At 42.1% G+C, this 22,414-nt stretch overlaps 1 long non-coding RNA gene across 2 annotated transcripts in view; it reads right to left on the reverse strand.

Moving 5' to 3' along the window:
* The window catches only part of LOC128345648 (uncharacterized), a 33,630-nt gene extending 11,584 nt beyond the window's left edge, over nt 1-22,046 (reverse strand). Inside the window, exons 1-3 of one of the 2 annotated variants that reach the window (XR_008316561.1) lie at nt 21,952-22,046; nt 19,356-19,425; nt 18,916-19,084 (exon numbers count right to left, since the gene is read on the reverse strand). This is a non-coding gene — a long non-coding RNA (uncharacterized LOC128345648). Of the gene's footprint in view, nt 1-18,915; nt 19,085-19,355; nt 19,426-21,951 lie in introns of those variants that run through there. The other variant, XR_008316560.1, reaches the window with a different exon arrangement.
* Nucleotides 22,047-22,414: the final 368 nt, after the last annotated feature.

Here is a 22,414-nt window from a genome sequence, read left to right on the forward strand (position 1 = left end):
ATATTTTTATACTGCCCAAAACCTATATGTCTGGGTGGTTTACAACATCATAAAAACAAATATTTTATTTATTTAACATATTTTTATACCGCCCAAATTCTTGTCCATTGCCTATCACCCAGAATTAGTTAATGTGAAGCAAAATTTCCTGCGGGAATGTCCTTCAAACAAATGTCCTCCTTCAAACAAAGAGGCATCCTATCCTCCCTCAGCGATGAGTTAATGATATTAACTAGGCCATCTCCAACCATCTCCATGCTAGATCAAAGCAGCCAAGTCAGAAAACAATCCAGAGAACAAGTGGTAGGCTGCACCGCCCCAAGCAGCTTGTCCATGTCATCAGGCATCACAGATTGAAACTGATCCAATCTAATAATGCAAGAGGGATTGCTGGACACCATCTTAATAGACTCTGCAGAAACAGTGGAGTTCAAGTCCAAGGAAGAAGAGCGGGATATAAAATGAAAAAAAATTAAAATAATAATAATAATAAGTAACTGATCCAAAAATACCACCTAGATTCAAGGAAAATTAGAGAAGTCCTGGAAATAATAAAGCAGCAAATAACAGCAGTGTCAAAGAAGATTAGCAGATATGAAGCCAGAATTACACAACACAGGCAGAATCTCCAATTCCAGTCGAATCAGAGATGTTTCTACCAAAGCATAGAAGGAGAAACTGCAAGAAACATAGAAACACCAAATAAACAAGCAACAGTGCAATTCTGGGGGAAATTATGAGACAATCCAATAGATTATAATAAAAAAGCAGGCTGGATGAAAGAGGTCAAAAAATGAAACCAACAAATGCAAGATTTAATAATAACACCAGAATTAATAAGTGAAAGAGTAAAGAAAATTAAAAATTGGACTGCGCCAGGCGACGATGAACTGCATGGCTTCTGGCTTAAACACCTAACAAGCCTCCATAAACAACTATCAAAACAGTTCAATCACATTATGAAAGGCGGTGATATTGAACAATGGCTAACAACTGGGAAAACTCATTTCATTATGATAGACCCAGCAAAAGGTGCAGTTCCAAGTAATTATAGATCAATAACCTGCCTGCCAACCATGTTCAAATTATTAACTGGAATAATAGCAGATGAAGTGATGCAACACTTATTAACTAACGAACAGCTTCCAGTTGAACAGAAAGGAAATTGCCCGAACACCAGAGGCACAAAAGACCAGCTGCTGATTGACAAAATGATTTTAGAAAATTGCAAGAGAAGAAAAACCAATCTAAGTGTTGCATGGATTGACTACAAGAAAGCCTTCAATTCATTGCCTCACACATGGATACTAATATGTTTAGAAACAACTGGTGTCAGCAAAAACATTCAGATATTTATAAAAAAGCAATGAGCATGTGGACTACACAGTTAACAATCAATGGCGAGGCACTTGGACAGGTTAGCATTAGAAGAGGCATTTTCCAAGGGGACTCACTATCCCCTCTGTTCTTTGTAATCGCCATGACCCCACTTTCACAAATACTAAACAAAACAAGCCTCGGATACCAAACATCTAAAAGATCCAGTAAAATCAACCATCTGCTGTACATGGACGATCTGAAGTTGTATGGAAAGTCCCAGTCAGAAATCGAATCACTGCTAAACACTGTCCGTATATTCAGTAGCGATATAGCAATGGAGTTTGGACTAGACAAGTGTGCTGCATTAATAATGAACAGAGGGAAAATAAGAAAAACAGAAGGAATAGAACTTCCCAATGAAAGCAACATCAATAACCTGGAAGAGAAAGAACCTTACAAATACTTGGGCATTCTCCCGGCTGATAACATCGCACACACTGAAGTTAAAAGAAAAATTGGAAGTGAATACATCAGGAGAGTCAGAAAAATCCTCAAGTCCAAACTCAATGGCGGGAACATCATACAAGCCATAAGCACCTGGGCTATACCTGTTATTAGATACACTGCAGGAATAATAGACTGGACCCAGGCAGAGCTAGAGACGCTAGATCGTAAGACCAGGAAAATAATGACCATCAATCATGCTCTGCACTCCCGCAGTGATGTAGATAGGCTCTACCTCCCTCGAAGCTCAGGTGGAAGAGGAATGCTGCAAGTCCATCAAACAGTAGAGGAGGAGAAAAGAGACCTTGAAGAATATATAAGGGACAGTGAAGAAGATGCATTTCAAATGGTCAAGAACGCGAAACTATTCAACACCAATGAAACAAAACAGGCCTACAAGAAAGAACAAGTCAAGAACCGAGCAGAAAAATGGCGAAATAAGCCCCTGCATGGTCAATATTTACACAATATAAGTGGAATATCAGACAGCACCAAGACCTGGCAATGGCTTAAGAACTTGAAGAAAGAAACAGAGGGTTTAATACTGGCTGCGCAAGAACAGGCACTAAGAACAAATGCAATAAGAGCAAAAGTCAAAAAATCCACAACAAACAGCAAGTGCCGCCTTTGTAAAAAAGCAGATGAAACATTGGACCACCTGATCAGCTGTTGTAAGAAGATCGCACAGACTGACTACAAACAAAGGCATGACAAGGTAGCAGGGATGATACACTGGAACATCGGCAAAAAATACAAGCTACCTGTAGCCAAGAATTGGTGGGACCATAAAATTGAAAAAGTTGAAGAAAATGAAGATGTAAAAATATTATGGGACTTCCAACTACAAACAGACAAACATCTGCCACACAATACACCAGATATCACTGTAGTCGAGAAGAAAGAAAAACAAGTCAAAATAATCGACATAGCAATACCAGGGGATAGCAGAATAGAAGAAAAAGAAATAGAAAAAATCACCTAATACAAAGATCTACAAATTGAAATTGAAAGGCTGTGGCAGAAGAAGACCAAAATAATCCCAGTGGTAATAGGCGCCCTGGGTGCAGTTCCAAAAGACCTGGAAAAGAGCACCTCAGCAACATAGGGGCCACAGAAATCACCATCAGCCAATTACAAAAAGCAGCTTTACTGGGGACAGCCTATATTCTGCGATGATATCTATAACAATTGACAATAAAATTCTGGCATCCCAGGTCCTTGGGAAAGACTCAATGTCTGGATAAAACAAACCAGTCAATAACACCTGTCTGACTGTGTAAACAAGAAATAATAATAATAATAGTCATAAATTTTTACCATGAGAATCTTTCGAGAATACTTAGTGGCATATTCGTCCCGAGTCTACACTATACAGCACTTCACTTGATTAATGGCAGATGTGAACAAATTCCATGGAAAATTATTATATTTTGAGATGAGTTGACCAGCAGTTGAAAGTTCTGTTTCTGGAATTTTATCTTCAATAGTCCATTAAAACAATTAGTTTCCCCTTGATTTTGCAGTGCTGTTTACCCCAGCTCCTTGTGCAGTTTTTGGGTGGGTGAGGTTACAGCTGGCCTTTTGCAGAAGCAAGGTGTTTGTTTGTTTGTTTGTTTGACATATTTCTATACTGCCCAAAATTTGCCCAACATTATTGAACTTCAACTCCTATAATCCCCAGACCCAGTGGTCTTTGGTTGGGGATTATGGGAGTTGAAGTCCAATAAGATCTGGGGACCCAACATTGAGAATCCCTGTTTTAAACTAACCCTGTCCGTATCTTCTGCAGTCCAACGTTAACACAGGATTCACCTACCTACTCCTTCCTACTAAAAAAATCAGTAGGAATCTTTTAGCCCCCCTTGTTTGGTTTTTAATGGTTTTTTCCCTTTTCTTCTTTTAATCTACTTTTCACTAAGTAATTGTGGACACTGGTGATATTAGTGGTTGTTGTCAGAAATTAGGTTGTTTGCAGTCACACTAGCAGGTGAGCATGGGTATGGGAATTTTGTTAAACATATTGGTGTTCAATCAGAAGCACTATTGGTATGAAAGGTTCCTTGGGGTATTATGGCCCAGGGGTGTCTGGGAAAGGAACCCCTTTGTGGATTTGTTCAGCTCAGCTACTCTGGGGATCAAGGAATTGGTGACTCAGGCAATTTTAGTGCAGTAAACTTTAAATTTCTTAAGAGTTTGGAACAGTCACAGGACTGCTAATGGCTTCCAAGCTTGGTTGTTTTGCTCAACAGTGGGAAAGGCAATTGTTGCATCTGAGGCTGTCTCCTGTAGGAGGTTATGACCTGCACTTCAGTTAAGTTATACTGTTGCAGATCTTGTAGGTATTTAATGTGGCCGAGTTCACAGGGTCGTATCTAGGGTAGGGCAGGCAGGGCACGTGCCCCGGGCGCCAATTGAAGGGGGCGCCATTTTGTAAAATTATTTTTTTTTAAAAAAAATTAAAAATTAAAAAATGGCTGCCAAAAACAAAATGGCCACCGTGAATGCTCAAATGGCCTCTGTGAGGCCCTAGGTCATGCCAGGCCTTGCAGAGGCCATTTGAGCGTGCACGGTGGCCATTTTGTTTTCAGTGGCCTTTTAAAAAAAAGATTATTTTTTAAAATGGCCACCGAACATGCTCAAATGGTCCCTGCGAGGCCCTAGAGGCCAGCGGGGTGAGGGTAAACCTCTGCAAAAACCCCCCCACACACACAGCCTTTAGGAAGCCCCCCAAAGAGGCTACAGGTTAAAAAAAATTAAAAAATTAATATAATATAAGACACTGTACACATATTCAGATTGGCACTATGTACAGAGAATCAGGGCTTGTGAATACTTTAGCTGATGCTTATGGGCTAGGATTGTATTCATTTGCTCTTACTTTGCTTTTTGTGATAAGTGAGTTAAATGTGATGTCTTGCTAATATGGTTATTAATGGTGAGTTTGTCTTTGACTCAGTGTGAAATCCTTAATATTAAGTCCCACTGGGAGTTTCTTGCTCTCTTTCTCTCATTTTAACTGTCTTTCTGAAAGACTAGAATATATTCCAAGCAGTGACACAGTTTACTCTGCATATCCTTTAATTATTTTTAGAGTATCTGGGAAAAGTCAAATTCTCCATTTATTTTTAAAACTTATGTAATGGTGATGCTACAATGCATAGTAGAGAATTAGACAGGGACTTCTGTTTAGTTTTCCAAGTACACCTCCATATAGTATTTGGGTATTTCATGAGCCCCAGCATACTGAAATTTGTAGTTTTCCAGCATTTTTTGGTCTGGCTAAGACCACTGCTAAATAGTTTTTGAAAGATTAAAAGATTAACGAGCCTGACTTGTATTTTTGAGCTGATACTATGGTAAAGTTATCTGAAAGATGGGTGTCAGATGCTTGGACAGGGGGCGCAATTTCAGTGCTTGCCCTAGGCGCTATTTTCCCTAGATACGCCTCTGCGAGTTCAGCTCCCTGCACATCTCTCGTCTGTTACAGGGATCTGAGTGCAATCTTGACTATCCATGTGATAATCTATTACTATTACTAATCATATTATCAGTGTGCCAGACTGAATGCCTTGTAGGCACTTTACTCATTGAGTTATGTGCATTTAATTGCAGAATTGTGAATGCTTTGAAAGTCCTGAAAAATCTTTCAGTGCTAGGCTGAACCAATGTATTCTTGTGCCAGCGATTTTGACTTTTAACTTCAAGCATGAAAAAAACATTCATGGCTGACTTATAATCCCCTTGAAAAGCTGAACCCTGGCCAGCCCAAATATACTGGTGCTGCTACACTTCTGAAAAATTATCAGGCTTACAATTCATTGGATTTCCAGGAGAAGAGGATTCCACAACATTGGAACAATGGCTGAAAATGCCTCTTGATTTGTCCTTGCTGTCGAAATATAATAATAACAAATAACTATAATACGATTTTATACTCCTTTTTTAAACAAAGAAAGTTCTCAAAGTGATTTACATAGCAAAGGATAATAGAAGATGGTTCCCTAACCCAAAAGGGCTCACAAACTAAAACACACACCTGTGTGCGACACCAGCAAAGCCATTTAAGAGATGCTGTGCTGAGTTGAATAGGATCAGTTTCTCTCTCTCTGCTATGTTAAGGCTCTCTATTTCTGCTATGATAACCACCACTTTAAAAGATAACTACCTCTTTGTCTAGTTTGCAGGCCCAGAACATGGAATAGATGGTATACCTAAGAGAGTTAATCTTCAGGATTATAATGGTATATAGGAAGATAGGTTTGCTCTGTGCTATTAAGTTGAATAAAAGGTTCACATAATAAACAGGACATGCTTTAAACTGCAAAAAAAAAGTAGTTTTGATGGATCCTTAAAATGGATTTGATGGATTCTTACCATTCAATAGCAAAATATCAATAAAGTGGAAATAGTAAGAAGAGCAAGCCAGTTTATCTTTTTCTTTGGGGTATTTCAGATTTATCTTAACATTATCTCTTCTCATTTAAATCATAGTTAGACTTCAAACATTCATTGTTTCCTTGGTTCCCACAAGAGAGCAGGCAACAGGTGTAACCATGAACCAAGGTACCTGGGAAGCACTAGATAACAGCTAGATATTACCTAGTTAACCTACCTAAAGCACCCTAAGCTTTTATAACACAGCATAGGAACACAGCCATCCTCTTGAGTTTTAATGATGAATAATACAGAATTGGAAAACTTTGTGTATGGAAAATATTGTAACAAACATACTTTTAAAAAGAGAAATTATGCTCCTCAAAAACCAGGATTGCCACAAACAGTCATTTTGATTATATTACATTATTACTAATTTCAAGAAGCTGAACACAAAGGCCTTAAGCAGGGGTGTCCAACTGCTGGCCCATGGAAGTCAACTTACTGGCTTGTGTGAGGCTGGGAAATGTCCCACTACAGCCACTTTTCAATCTCTCCCCCCCCCCCCCCGCTGCTGAAGAAGAGACGGCACATATACTTTCTCTCTGACTTCCTCCTTCCCCCTGCCACCTGGTGCTGGTATTTCTCTCTCTCTCTTTCCCACCACCCCCGTGCTGCAGTGGAAGGTGTGAGTTGTTTCCGTCTTCCTCACCGCTGCTAGCCCAGAAGAGGGAGATTGGAGATAAAGAGGGGGACCAGGAGGAGGAGACAGAAGAAGAACAAAACAACAACAAAGAAAAAGAAAACCCAGAAGACAGCATTACTACAAGGCACAGTGTTCCCCCCAAATGCCACCTTCTACAACTTCTGTATAGCGTGTTTGTATAATACACATATATATTAGAAAAATGCATATGTCTGGAAACTATGCATTTGACACGAAGAGTGCATTAGAAAATGGGTCAGAGTTTCAATGAATAGAATGATGAATTTCAGAAGTGCTACATCACACTAGTCACTCCTAGGTTGATTTTCACAGTAAAAAAAAGATGTTCAACACTGAAATACATAAATGGAATAGGCAAATGTTTTTGAAGGGGGTTATGAAGAATCATGAGGAAAGATCTGAACACTGCCAAAAAATGTTTATGAAGATTGACTCAGCCCTAATTAGCCATGATTAAATGTCTAACACTGCTAACTGTTTATTGCACATATGATACGTGCACAGTGCACATTTCAAAATATTAATTATGAAAAATAACACTGAAATTGCAAATTTCTCCTTTTTTCAGTTATAAAAGTACACAGTATTCAAATCTTCTTTTCTTTGCTAATACATTGTGTGCATTCCTATTGATATTGATCTGAGCAAATCTGTTTACATAAAAATCTTCAAATGTGGCAACAATGTCCCTAGCCTGGGAACTTTGAATGGCTGGAAGGGGCCACTCTGCAGCCCACTGCCTGCATGGTCCATGCAAATGGTTTGTGTGAGTGGGGGGTGCTATTGGCGGGGTTTGAAGGGCAAGCTCCCTGAAGGGATTACACAGCTGCCAAGTTCTATTTTTCATCAAGTAAGAGTGGGAAAGGGGACCCCGGGCCCTTCCCCAGGTGGGGGGAGTTTGCTCCCAAAATATCACTCATGAGTAGGACAGTACACAAGTGAAGCCACTGCAGTATCAGTGGGTTGTCAAAGTGCAAGACAATTGCCTGTCTGTCCACGGGGTGGCCGCCATATCACAAGAGTGGCGGGTGGCCTCCTTTGGGGAGGATGCTCCATGCAGGAAAGCTGTGGGGATGGGCACTCAGGGAAGTGCAGTCCTGGTCTTGGCAGCTGCTGCCAAACGCCTGACAAACCTTGTGCCGCACCAACCCCTAACCAATGTAGATATGTGTACCCCTACCCATGGCCCCCAACAGGTGATGCAGCCAGCCCAGGTGGCTGGAAACCGGGGCTCTCTACTCCCAGGAATCTCTGCACTTCCAGATCTACATACACCGTGCTAGCCCTGTCCCAGCACTTTAGAATGGCTGGAAGGGTCCACTGCCCCTGCCCACACCGTATCCGTGCTTGGTTTTGGTGGGTATGCCATGGATGGGGTCTGAAAGGCTGACCCCCCACCACCACCAAAGAGATTCCAGAAAAGCCAAATTCTATTTTTCACCAAGCAAGGGTGGGGAAGGAGTGTTTGCTTCCAAAATCTCACTCATGAGTAAGGCAGTCTGTAGGTAGAACCACTGTAGCAGCAGTGTTTCAGAGTGTGGAAGAATTGCCCATTTGCCCACAAACCACTTTCTCACAGGAGTGGCAGACTGCGGGGAGTGAGAGAGGATGCTCCATGCAGGAAAACTGTGGGGATGGCACTTGGCAAGTGCAGTCCTGTTCTTGGTGACTGCCGCCAAGCCCATGTCAAACCATGCGCCCTGCCAACCCTCCCACCAGTGTGGGTAAATGCACCCCTACCCATGGACACCAATAGGTAGCACAGCCAGCCCAGGGTGACTCGAAACTGGGGCTTACTACTACTACTACTTATTTAAAATATTTATACCCCACTCCTCCAGTATATTACTGCTCAGGGCAGCTCACAACATGAATAAAATAGTTACAATATAACATCAGACTAATAAAATTAACCAAATTAAACAAGTTAAAAATCCAAGCTAAAACCAAAATCAGAATTAGATTTTAAAATTTCAAATTAAATTATTTTAAAAGATAAAAACTAAGAATTATAAAAACTAAAGTCTAAAGAACCTACCAGATATAAGGAATAGGTGAAATATTAAAAAAAAAAGCTTCTTTAAAAAGATGTATTTTAGTTATTTTTTAAAAAACACTGAGAGGGAGCATGGTGATGTTCTTTAGGGAGGGCATTCCAAAGCCGAGGGGACACAACCAAAACGGCCCTGTCCCTAGTCCCCACCAACCAGATGTCTGTTAGTGGTGGGACCATGAACAAGGCCTGAGATGATGAGTGGAGGGCCCTGGCAGGTTCATATGGGCGAATACAGTCTGTCAGGTACCCCCAGCCTCAAGCTGTGTTGGGCTTTAAAGGTCAAGACCAGCACCTTGAATCTAGCCTGGAAGCAGACTGGTAACAAATGAAGCTGCTGCAGGATATGTGTGATACTCATGAAGAGACTTGCACCCACAAGCATCCTTGAGGCGGCATTCTGAACCAGCTGAAGCTTCACTTCTGACTTAATTTCAGTCTGCTTGCCCCCATCCAGTCCAGAACAGCCTCCAAGTCTTGGTTCAGAGAATCCACTGTCTCCCTGGTGTGTGTCTGCTGATTTAAAAGATAGGTAGAGTTGGCTGTCATCAGCATACTGATGGCACCACACAGCCCACACCTATTTATGACCTCTCCTAGAGGTTTCATGTAGATGTTAAACAGCATAGGGACAGAAGAGATCCCTGTGGCACCCCATAGGCCAGGGGGTGGACAGGCATCCCCCAGTATCACCTTCTGAGTATGACCCTCATATGGTCAGTTGTATTGAAAGTGGCTGAGAAGTCTAGAAGAATCAACAGTGTCATACTCCCTCTGTAGGTCATCCACCAGGGCGACCAAGGCAGTTGCCATCCCATATCCAGGTCGGAAGCCAGACTGGAAAGGAGCTAATTAATCAGATTCATCCAGGGCAGCCTGGAGCTGAGATGCCACAATGCTCTCCAACACCTTGACCAATAAGGGGAGGTTAGAAACTGGCTGAAAGTTATTTAGGTCATCTGGGTCCAATGAGGGCTTTTTTTTTTTTTTTTTTTTTTGAGGAGCCTGATTACTGCCTCCTTCAGCTGAGGGGGCTTCACCCCCTGCCTTAGAGAGGCATTCACCACCTCCACTACCCATAGACCTAGTCCTTCCCTAGAAGCCTCTACTCCTGTGAATCTCCACACCTCCAGATTTACATACACCTCAATGCCGGCCCTGTCCTGGGAATCTTGAATGGCTGGAAGGGTCCACTCCACAGCCCACTGCCTGCTCCATCCTCGTGCTTGGTTTTTGTGGGTGTGCTATTGACAGCATCTGAAAGGCTGATCCCCTGATAGGATTCGAGAGCAGACAAATTATACTTTTTAAAGAAGAAATGTGGGGAAGGGGTCTCAGCCCCCTCCTTTTGGGATAGATGCCCTCAGAGGCTAGCTCATGAGCTGGCAGGCCACCGAGGACAGTCTTGGGTCAGCTGAGATCAGAAGTGGGGCCCAGCCACTTACCCAGGGTGGGGTTACAACCTCTGATTACTCATGAGCAAGTCCCTGATTACTCCTTGTCAAAACAGGATGATGAGTGTGGCGACAACATGGCCACGCAACTATGCCCATTCATAAGAATGTCAGTTCATGGGTGCTCAGAGAGGAGCTGTGCTGGGAAACAATGGGCAGGGATATTCCAGAGACTGCTTCCCTGCATGGGATGGTGGCTGAAGTGCCTGGGAAACCAGTCCAAGTGGCCCCTGCAATCAACCAAGCTGCCCCGGGGAGCAGGGAAAAGTGCGTGCTCATCTACATATGGTGCACAGACAGGCTGAACTCGGGAACTTTAGAACTTGAGTAGATGTGGTGTCCTGTTGGCCCATCCCATGACCCTGTGCACAGCCAGGCAGTGTAACATGGGGTGTGGGGATGTCCCAATTGCGTGCCATATGGAAGAGGGTTTCTTTCTCTGCTTGAGGCAGTGGCCAGGAGTGCTTTTTATCAGCTTCGGCTGATACACCAAAAACGGTCTATTTCTGGAAGTAAATGACCTTAAAACAGTGGTACATATGCTGGTAACCTCCAGGCTTGACTCCTGTAATGCACTCTACATTGGGCTGCCTCTGAATGTAGTCCGGAAACTACAATTGGTACAGAATGCGGCAACCAGATTGATCTCTGGGTCAACCCAAAGGGACCATATAATACCAATTTTGAAAGAATTGCACTGGCTGTCGATAGGTTTCTGAACTAAATACAAAATGCTGATTATTACCTATAAAAGCCTCACTGGCTTGGGTCCAGGGTACTTAATAGAGAGAGCCTTCTCTGTCATGAACCCTGTCACCTATTAAGATCATCTTGAGAGATCCGTTTACAGTTGCTGCTGGCTCGTTTGGTGGTAACTCAGGACTGGACCTGTTCTGTAACTGCTCCGGGACTCTGGAATACACTCCCTGTTGAAATAAGAGCATCTCCTTCTCTGCTTGTTTTTAGGAAGACCCTCAAGACATTCCTGGTTCCCTGTGCTTTTAACTGAAGTTTAAATTTTAATGTTTTTAGTTGTTGAGATTGTTTTTATCTGTTTTATGAATTTTAACTGCTTTATATTGTTTTTACATTTGTTATGTTTTTAACTTTGTTGAATGCCTGGAGATGTCTATGTCATGCGGTAGATAAATATGATTGATTGATAGATAGATAGATAGATAGATAGATAGATAAATAAATAAATAAATAAATAGGGAAGACCTTCCACTATATTTCCACCAAGCAAAGAAATTCTACTTTTCTGACACTGTCACAAGTGCTCAATGTCATACAGTGGAGCTTTTTCAAGTGGTTTGGGGATTCCTAGGGGAGGACCCCATAGACCATCAAACAGAACCCTTGGTAGCCCTAGGTGACCAATTTGTGTTACGTTTTGTGCATAAAATCACTTGTATCCATTCTGACTTCGATGCTAAGATTTTTGTGGCACCAGAACTGGATGTTGCCAATGTTATAGTGGATGGTTTTCAGAGAGTGTTGCCTGAAGAGGTGGACAGGCTGCTTGGAAGGCTGAGTCCTACCATGTGAGTTCTTGATCCTTGTCTTTTATGGTTGATAAAGTTTATTAGGGAGGGACTGGACCCATGGGTGGCAATAATGTGAATGACTCTCTGAAGCAGGGGGTGGTCCTCTTCAGCTGAGGAAGGCAGTCATTAGGCTCTCTTTTTAAAGCTCTCATTGGATTCAGATGATTTAAGAAACTAGACCAATTTCTAACCTCCCCTTCTTGAGCAAGCTTTGGAGAACATGGTGGTGTCTCAGCTCGAGGCAGCCCTGGATGATTCTGATTACTTAGATCCTTTCCAGTCTGTCTTCTGACCTAGATATGGGATGGAAACTGACTTGGTCACCCTGTTGGATGACCTGCACCAGGAGACAGACAAAGGGAGTGTGACTCTTTTGATTCTCCTGAACCTCTCAGCCAATCTCGATACTATTGACCATGGTATCCTTCTTGGACGTTTCTCTGGGTTGGGACTTGGGAGGCATGGTTATACAGTAGCTCCACTCCTACCTGGAGGATCATACTCAGAAGGTGGTAATGGGGGATGCCTGCTCCACCCCCTGGCGTTTGGTCTATGGGGTGCCACAGGGATCTATTCTGTCCCCCATACTGTTTAATATCTGCATAACATCTCCTTAGGTGTGGGCTGCGGTGCCATCAATATGGTAATGACACCCAGTTCCACGTATCTTTTAAGTCAGTATACACCAGGGAGACATTGGATACTCTGAACCAAGGCATGGAGGCTGTTCTGGACTGGATGGGGGCAAACTAGCTGAAACTGAATCCAGACAAAACAGAAGTGCTCTGGGTTGGTAGAACTGATCATGCAAGCAATGAGGTAGATCTAGTCTTGGATAGGGTCACACTCCCTCTGCAAGACAAAGTCTGCAGCTTGGGGGTGCTTCTGGACTCTATGCTGTCCTTGGAGGTACAGGCGGCGGTGTAGTGCAGAAGCGCCTTTTACCAGCTACGGTTGGTACAGCAGCTGCAATCTTACTTAGAGAAGTCGGACCTGACCTCAGTCACTTATGCTTTGGTAACATCTAGATTGGAATGTGCTCTACGTGGGGCTGCCCTTGAAGATGGTTCAGAAGCTTCAGCTGGTCCATAATGCTGTTGCAAGGATGCTCATGGGCGCAAACCTCTGCATGAGTGTCACACCCATCCTGCGGTAGCTTAATTGGTTACCAGTCAAGTTCTGGGCCAGATTCAAGTTGCTGTTCTTTAAAGCTTTACACAGCTTGGGGCTAGGGTACCTTATTTATTTATTTATTTATTTTAAAAAATAAGCATATTGAGCTAAAATGACCATTGACTATGGATGTTTAGTGAATTGTAAACTCTCTCTTTCTTTACCATACAATAAATAGAAAAGCAATTACATTTTTTTGGCAAAGTTGTCAGTCAACAGGATAAATGACACCCATTAAAGTCCCTAAGGAGACCTTCCCTTCGATCCAAGAGTGCTTTCCTTTTCTGTCAGGTTTGTTTATATTTTGTGTCCCTGCTCTTGCTAAAGCCAAAATGGCTGTATATATTTTAAAATTAGTCCAACCCATCATGAAGAGATTAAACATTTCTGACTGGTATTGAACAATAATCTAGTACTTCAAGGTCAGTGGTGACACTACTCAGAGCCACTGTATGATCATCTTTATTATTGATCTAGTAACACAAAATCAACCCTGACCTTAGAAGATTTCTTTTTTGGGAGGGGGGGGGGGGGACACACGCGCACACACAGTGAGACACTGCCACTTTTTTCAAAGACATATTGAAGTTTAGACATCTCACTCTGGCAGAAGATTAAAGACACCCACATGACTTGGTTACGTGGAAGACCCGAGTAGATGAAACATATTTTAGTTGCTAGTGAAATGAGAATGACAGGTGCTGTTCAGACTGATTAGCAAAATTTCACTGGCAATGAAAGATTTGACATAAATATTAAGTATGCAACATGTGGCTTTAATAATGTATGTTTTATTTATTGCCTCCAGGTTTTGTGCCTAAAACGACAGATAGTATTAACTAATCAATAATATCCTTCACCCTGATCTTTAGGCATACATTTTTAGAGCAATGCATGTTCAATACTACACTGTAAATCCCGCCCCCCCCACTGCCGCAAAAAAGCTTTAACCCTGACACCCTTCTATATATGACGAAATATGAAGGTGCTTACAATTCCTCCTTGTGCTCCAGTCTAAAAAGAATGGGAATTGCATGTTGAGATGATCACCTTAACTTCTGCCCAAGTAAGCAGTAAAGACTTTGTACAGTCTCATATTCACTGCTAGCTTTGCTACTAAGGATCCAACCACTCACAATTTCCCTTAGTTTTTCAGGCCAGCATTAGGCTGGAGATTGTGTCTAGGCAGATGTTCACCAGGCTGACACCCTTCCTAATCACGTGCTAGAGATGCACCTGGAGAATTTCTCTAAAAAGCACAGTGTTTTCCCCAAACAGCTAACTGTTCAGTCAGAAATTCAACAGGCAGAACAGCTTCACCAATCACTCCTCCAGATAACCTCTCTTTCTCCTCAATTCAGACTAATGGCAAAACAAGGAATCAGCTTAGATGGAGAAGGATGGAGAGATTGCAACTCTTCTTGGCCTCATCCTCTACATTCCGCAACATTTTCTGCCAATACAGGGCTCAGCACAGAGCAACACATTCTCTTGCACAAAAGAGCTTGCTGCCTCTGCCCTTGTTGCTCACTGTTCCTTTCTGCCCCTGCACTTTCAGTCAGAGATGCTATCACTGTTTGCTTTGCTCTTGATGTTATCAAAAGAGATGTTGTATCCAGGGTCATTGACCTCCACAGCTCAATAGTTAAAATAAATGGTTATGGCTATGCAAATATCTTCCAATTGCAAAAATGCTGTTAATATAAGCAGTTATTCTTTTATTTCTTCTGCTGCAGTCATGGGAAAAGCACTTCCTGGGAAATGTTATTTTATCCTATAAGACTATTACAAATTAACATTTTGTAAGATGTAGGAAATAATTTATTTAAGAATATTTGTAAAATTTATCACATTGTTTGTTTGCAGGAAATGTGTTGTGAGCCTTATAACTCATTTCTAATCCAAATAATACAGGTGGGAGGTTTTCAATATGCATCTCTGATGATACTTTTAAAAGGCATTCACCTTAATAAAGCATGTCAGTTGCTAAATGTCACTGACAAATGTCACTACAGTACATATATGTATCTTTAAGAGAATATCCATGAATGGCAGAGTTTTGCATCACATAGGTTTTTTAGTTTCACACATTGAGGCTGTTCTCATGAGCATCCAAATCCAGGCTAGGGAAGCCCAGCCTGGGTTAAGCGGCACATGAGAACTGCTGGGATCAGGCCCGATCCCAGCAGGGCAGCACTGCCTAGCCCAGCTTTTCAGCCCAGCTCTTAACCAGGGTTAAAGGCTCAAGTGAGCCCTTAACCTGGGCTCTGAGATTGTGTGCTCACTGGGACTGTGTTCAGCCCCAGCAGACACAGAAATTTCTTGGGAATATCCTAATGCACCACATTAATGTGTGGTGCATTGTGAGATATCTGGAGATGCATCATCCCAGTTAGGGGCGGATCCAGGATGAAATTACAGGGAGTGCAACAGGAATTACCCCCCTCCCCAATATAAAAATACGGGGTCTTGGATTTTCTCTCTCTTGCAAATGCACTACGCCAGAGGTGTCAAACTCAAATCTGGTGGTGGGCCAGATTGGATTCCGATGAACCTCTGGGGAACCACTCATGGTCTTATGCCACCTTCTGCCACCTCATGCCCACCTTGCACTACTTTCTGTCTTCCTCTTTCCCCACTTCTGTCATTCCCATTCTCATTCTCACTCCCCCGCCCCTTGCCCTGCCATTTAAATTGTTGGAAAGGGAGTTCCAGTGCATCAACCTTTTGCACCAACTATCCTAATGACTACTAGGGGCATTGGGAGCCAGGATAGTAAGTAAGGGTCTCCTTGCCTGTCCCTGCTTGCCTCTACTCTATGATCCTTGGTAGGACTCCTCAGGCATTTCCTGTGAGAGTCAGATTCCCTTCCTTTCCTCTTAGAGTAGTTTTATAGATTACGGTTAGACCTTTCCTATCCAAAGTGTATTTCACCAATAAATCTACTTAGTATTTAGTTCTACAAGAATCTCCATGTGTCTTCTCTAAATAGCTGCAACAACTAAACTCTACATTCTACTCTGTAACTGGAGTGGGTAGCTTCTTTAGTGCAATGCTAATTAATCAGGGTAAAAATTACAACTCCCAACATAATTTGGCTGAATGCACTACTTTTTACACCCAAACACACTCAGAGGAATTTTGAATTGTTAAAAAATCATTTTGAAAAGAAATTCTGAACATTCCTGACAAATACCAGATTTCGCATGCATAATCCTGCCACACTCCCCTCTTCCTCTCTCCCTTACAGAGGTGTTGATAGGTACTTAAAAGATCCAGGGCTTGGGCCGACAGGGCCTGCCCAGGGCCCACTGCCTCCCCACATTTTGATATTTAAACCCTTTTCATGCTTTCTAAAGGTATCCAACATTCTCCTCCCCACTAGTTTACTTCGCCGCTAAGAATGAATCTCCCTTTTCTCCTGCAGTTAATACCCACACACTGTTTAGAACCAATGTGGTGTAGTGGGGATCAATCAGTCATGAAACCCACTGCAGGACTTTAGGTGAGACACACACACACTCTCTCTCTCCTCCAAAGCTGTCTCACGGGCTGTCTCACGTGAGGATAAAAGTGGGGAGGAAGCTCATGTACACTACCCAGAACTCTTTGGAGGAAGAACAGGATATGTGACATAAAACATATATGACTATAACATATACATATTTATATTGACTTTTAGCCACATGCACTCCAGTCCTCAACATGTAAACTCAGAAGCAAACTCAAACCAGCTCTTTTATACCTATCATGGCAGCAAGCAACCCAGTTTGCATTTTGTTTATACTACAGTGTATATACAGCATGTATAGAGTTTGTCTATACACTACAGAAGGAAAGGGCACCAATTTGATTTCAAACAGGACAACAGAATGAGCTGAGTCTCATGATCAGTGAGACCCGGTTTTGGAGAGTGTGCGAGGAGAGCGAGCTAAGCCCACTCTCCCCGCACACGAGCAGGGAGGGAGCCCTGGGCGGCTGGATCGGCCACCCACACGATTGCTGGCTCCGTGATGGAACCGGCGGGGGCTGGGGAGCTTGGGGGCTGTGCGGCCCCTGGAAGCTCCAGTATGCCCTGTGCGAGCATGCAGGGCATATTGGAGAGACCGCCGGAGCCAGGAGGTGGCTTTTCGCCTCCCCTCCGGGGGTCTACTTGTGAGTAACCGTGGCACAGAGACGTTCCGCAGCTACTCACGATCTTTAAAACCAGGTTTGCAGAGCGCTTGGGCATATTGGGGAAACCCCCAGAGCCACGGTGCACGGTGACACACGAGTAGACCCCCAAGCAGCCTCCCAGGCTCAGGGGTCTCTCCGGGATGCCCCGTGTGCTCATGCAGAGCATCCTGGAACTTCTGGGAGCTGTGCGGCCCCCAATCCCTGCCGGCAGCCCCCGACGGCTCCGTGATGGAAATGGCAGTCGTGTGGGTGGCCGATCGAGCCACCCAGGGCTGCCTGTTGATCGGCTATGGGGAGAGCAAGCTAAGCCCACTCTCCTCGCAGACCCGGAAGAAACTCTTCTCACTGATCGTGAGAAGAGCTTCAGTATGTGTTATTTATATATGAGCTACTGTTACTAGCATAAAGAAAAATAAAATAGTAATGATTATAAGGGGAAACATGTTAAGAATGAAACATTTTCTCATATTTTGCTATTTAAGCCATCTTTGTTGCTAAAAAAGCAGCATATAAATATATTTAATGGTGTGTGTGTGTGTGTAGAGAGAGAGAGCTGATTCCTTGTGAATATACTGTATTATGCAAAAGTTTGTATCAAATGTTAAATGTTAAATGAACACAAAAATGTAATATTCTAAGTAACTATATTTACTGTATAATCAGTTCACCAAATGATGTTTTTAAGTACCAAACAGTGCCCCTCTCACATATACCTATGTACATTATCATGTCTGAATGAACATCTCTTACCATGTGAACAAGCATGGTACAAACCATGCAAAATTTTAGACAGACAATCAGTTGAATTTCACCAGTTACAGTAACTGATTGCTGTTTTAAGCCTTAATAATTCTCAGTTACACATACAAGGTTTACAGCAAGAAGTAATTTAATTTCTTGCTCTGCACGGGTTCATAAGGAAATTATTTTAATTTTGCATAGCAATGTGAAAAATACTACTGGTTGCATATGACTGGCTGCATAGGACATGCTGCAAATGCCAAGGTTGCATGTGATGTTAACTGCAAGCTTTCTACAGATATTTATTTATTAGGTATTCATTTATCATATTTATATACCACCTGATCTGTAGATCTCTAGGCGGTGGATATATGAAGACTTTCTGCTCAAGTGTATGACTAATGATTAAAGAATCATTCCACCACACACCCAACACACACAGAGAGAGAGAGAGAGAGAGAGAGAGAGAGAGAGAGAGAGAGAGAGAGAGAGAGAATTACAACCAATCACAGACTAGGAACAGTGTCCACCTACAAGTTTTCGTGAACAATTTATTGACACCCACAACAAACTGGGCAGAGGTGGAATAAATACCTACAGATTATAAATAAGAACAATAAGTTATAACATTATCAATTCTCATTTGCAAGTCTGTTTGTATAGTAGCTACTCTTCCCCAAGGTTCCATAAATAATTATTTGTATATATACAAATTTGAAATTCCCCATCTGAAACTCCTTCATCATATCCAGATACTTCTACATTTTGGAAAATAAACTCTTTACTCAACAGAGGAAAGGTTAATAAAAGGGTCAATAAGTGAGGAATGCATCATGCTCAAAACATGGTAAATTATTTATACAAGCTGCCAAGCTTTGAGAAAAAATAGCTTTCTTTGTCTTTTTAAAGATCATGGTGGAGGAAAGGTAGACCTTCAACAGAAAATAAGATCATCAACATGTCAATCAATCAGCCATCTTCCAAGTCCGATCAGTCTTCCTTCCTTATCCATTAACTGTTTTCAATTGAAAATAATTAAAGGACAAACTAAAACAAAAATTGTAACGCTTACATCATAGACAGATTTTTAAAGTTAATTGTTATTTTATAGCACAATGAATGACTGGATTTTAATAAATATTGCAAATACTAAGCTATTCATCCCAAACCTGCCATGTTTAAATTTAAATTTAAGATTCTGAAAAACAAAATCTAGGCTTCTAATAATTATGAACAGTACAATAATGCATAACAGCAGGAGGTTATGTAGCAAAGATTTCACTGACCTGATTCATATCATGATTCCCTAGTTGTGAAGAGATCAGTGAAAATTCTGATGATTCAGCTGCTGCACTACTATAAAATAGTATAAATGACAATATGTCTTATATAATTTTGAAAACAGAATGTTGGTCAACATCCAGTGCAGCATAACACAGGCAATGTTAATCCACTGCAGCTGCATGCTCACAGTGAAGTGTGGCAGTCTTGAGATATTGCACAATTACTTTGTGTAGTGCACCTGCACTCAGAAAGTGCTAGTGAGGTTGGAAATATGATGCTTGACCATCATCATTTTTGGGGTTAAATTGTGGAGAGGAAACTTTTTTTAAAGTTATCTTCCAGCTCATAATGTTGATGTATGTGCACTGCTGCATAATATGTGCCTTATCATATTGCCACTTACAAACTGTGGTTATAAAACCATCTCTTTCTTCCTGAAACAGAGTACTTGGGAATAAGAAAGAGTTTTAGATCTAGCTGGCAAGAGAATTGACCCAACTACAGAAGATAGCAACCCAAAGTCTGTCTGGTTGGGTTGTCTGTCCATGGACTGATCAATTAGAGTTTCAAGATAATTCCACAAGATATTCATGGAGAGAATGCGGCTCTACATTCCAACATGTCTGGGACATGTCTTCCTTGCCCCAGCCTTGCTTGAATGGAGCAGGAGGCAACTGGGGCACTCTGATTGGCTGGAGGCGGGGGGGGGGGTTAGAGGCAGGCCCAGCATCAGTCTACATTTAATGTGACCACCCCCCAGCCTGTCCCTGGGCATAGCGTGGGCTTTGGCTGGCTGCCCTTTTGGAGGGACTGAGTAGGGTGTTTGTGGGTATTTTTGGCTCCCAGCTTATTAGTCTATGTTGGGGATGGGGTCTTTTTTTACTACCTTGCACTATTGACCCTTAGGTAGTTAGGCATCACGGTCACAACAGCAGGTATAGTGCAGCATAAATTGGCAGTGTAGGGTGATGAGCACCTTAAAGCATGTGTTTGGCGTTAGGAGGAGTCCTTAGTGGTCCGTAGAGGCTTTACGGTTCAGGGAGCGCTGGCTTGAGACTTTCTCCATCCTGCTGGGGAATCACCAGCCTTAAGGGACTTTACAGCCTCAGGGCGGTGATCCCTGAGGCAGGAGCTTGAACAATAGGTTGGCTAAGATGGCAGCATCAACCACAGGTAGGATGCTGACCGGAGCCAAGATGTATTAGGTATTATGCTTAGGTAGATTTGATGTGGGCAGTGAGTCTCTCGATTCCACACTGTAGGGAGTGGAGAGCCAATCCCCCTTCTATGTTCAGATCAATTGGAATAAAGTTGTGGCTCTATTCCATTTACTTTCCTTGTGTCTTCAATGGGTTTGGGTGCAAAGAGGCTAACAGTAAAGAAAGAACTTCTGTACATTTTCCTACCAAAAGCAAATGACTTTGTAATATATGAAATACAAAGTCATTTGCTTTTTGAAGGAAAATGCACAGAAGTCTGTTCTTTACTGTTAGCCTCTTTGCACCCAGATTGTTTGCACCCAAATTTCAAATTACATTTGTATTTCGAATACATCTCGGCATTTCAACGTGATCAACAAGAATTTCAATGAGAGTTTCAGTGACAATGAATGCAATATTAGTGAGAAAGTAAAAGTGTAATTTTGGGCATACACCTACAAAACCTCCTGGCAAACTTGAAGATAGACTGAGCATCCCAGCATGCAGCATTTCATGTGCATGCAACATCTCATTTTACATTCTTAGCCAGAGAAGAATTTTCTGAATTCCAAATTTTCGTGCAATAGCTAAACAAAACTTTAAGAAAAATAGCTTCAAATTTCAGTTATCAGTGCTCTTGTAACTTCAACAGACTGGGCTGCCTCTAAAGAGTGCCCGGAGACTGTGGATAGTCCAAAATACAGTGATTGCTGGCTAGGATACTAACTGAAACACTGGCAACTGGAATACTGGGAAGACAGTGGGAAAATCCTGAAAACGTTCCACTGGCTCTCAGCCTGTTGCTAAGCACAATTCAAACCATTGCACTCACCAATAGAACCCCAGATGGCTTAGGATCTGGGTAACTGAAGAACACCTGTTTCCACATTAACTGACTTGAGTACTGAGATCATGTTTGAAGGCCCTTTTCCAAAGCTCTCTTCCAACATTCACAAACATGTGTTAAACTGCAATGTACACAAGTATGAACATGAGTAGTATTACAGAAAGATACAGACTTTCAGTTGTCCACACATAGGTAAAAAATAGAATTCTTCTTGACCCCCAATTCAGCACTTATCACTTCATCAATTAACAGTATCAGTAGCTCTCCCCTATACCAATGGAAAGCTGCTTCAGCAACAAGGATTTTAGCACCCTGTGGGGTAGAGAAAGGACTGCCAACTACACATAGACCTCAGGCACCGAGAAACATGCTCTTTGACTTTGTCCCCAGGAGAACAAAAGTACTATGTTAGTAGCTGCTTTTAAAAAAATCTTCTAAGGGCAGAAGGAAGCCCAACTGCAGACAACAAGATTGATTTTGTTTTTTAAATTAAAGTCTACTCTTCCTTGAGGCTAGAGTAAAAAACAAAAACAAATAACTAAGAAAACCAACCATTGTCTAGAGACCAAGGTTTCCTGCTTCCCTCCAAAAATTTCCTGGGCAGCTCCCTGTGGGGGCAGAGACAAGAGGTGGGCAGATGGTCTGTTCTCTATAGAAAATAAAAAAACAGACCAGAAGGGGGGTTTCAAAAAAGCCTCTCTAGTAAGTTGTCTATGGTTTTAACGGCTGCCTTGGAGCTGCATGAGGGAGTTCTTATGTGGTACAGTGCAGACAGGAGCTGCTACACACACACACACACACACACACACACTATATATCTATCTATCTATCTATCTACACATATAAATTGGGGGGAAATACAAATCCTTCAGTCATTTTGCATGTCAACAGGTCTTCACCACTAATGTCAAATAATGTAATTTTTTGCAGCCATTATCTTTATGCTCTAACTGCATTCAGTGTCAGTGTTTGAATGTGAGTGGTTTTTAAAAAAATAATAATAAATACATTGACA

This window comes from Hemicordylus capensis, chromosome 2 (genome assembly GCF_027244095.1).
Source record: "Hemicordylus capensis ecotype Gifberg chromosome 2, rHemCap1.1.pri, whole genome shotgun sequence".
NCBI lineage: Eukaryota > Metazoa > Chordata > Lepidosauria > Squamata > Cordylidae > Hemicordylus > Hemicordylus capensis.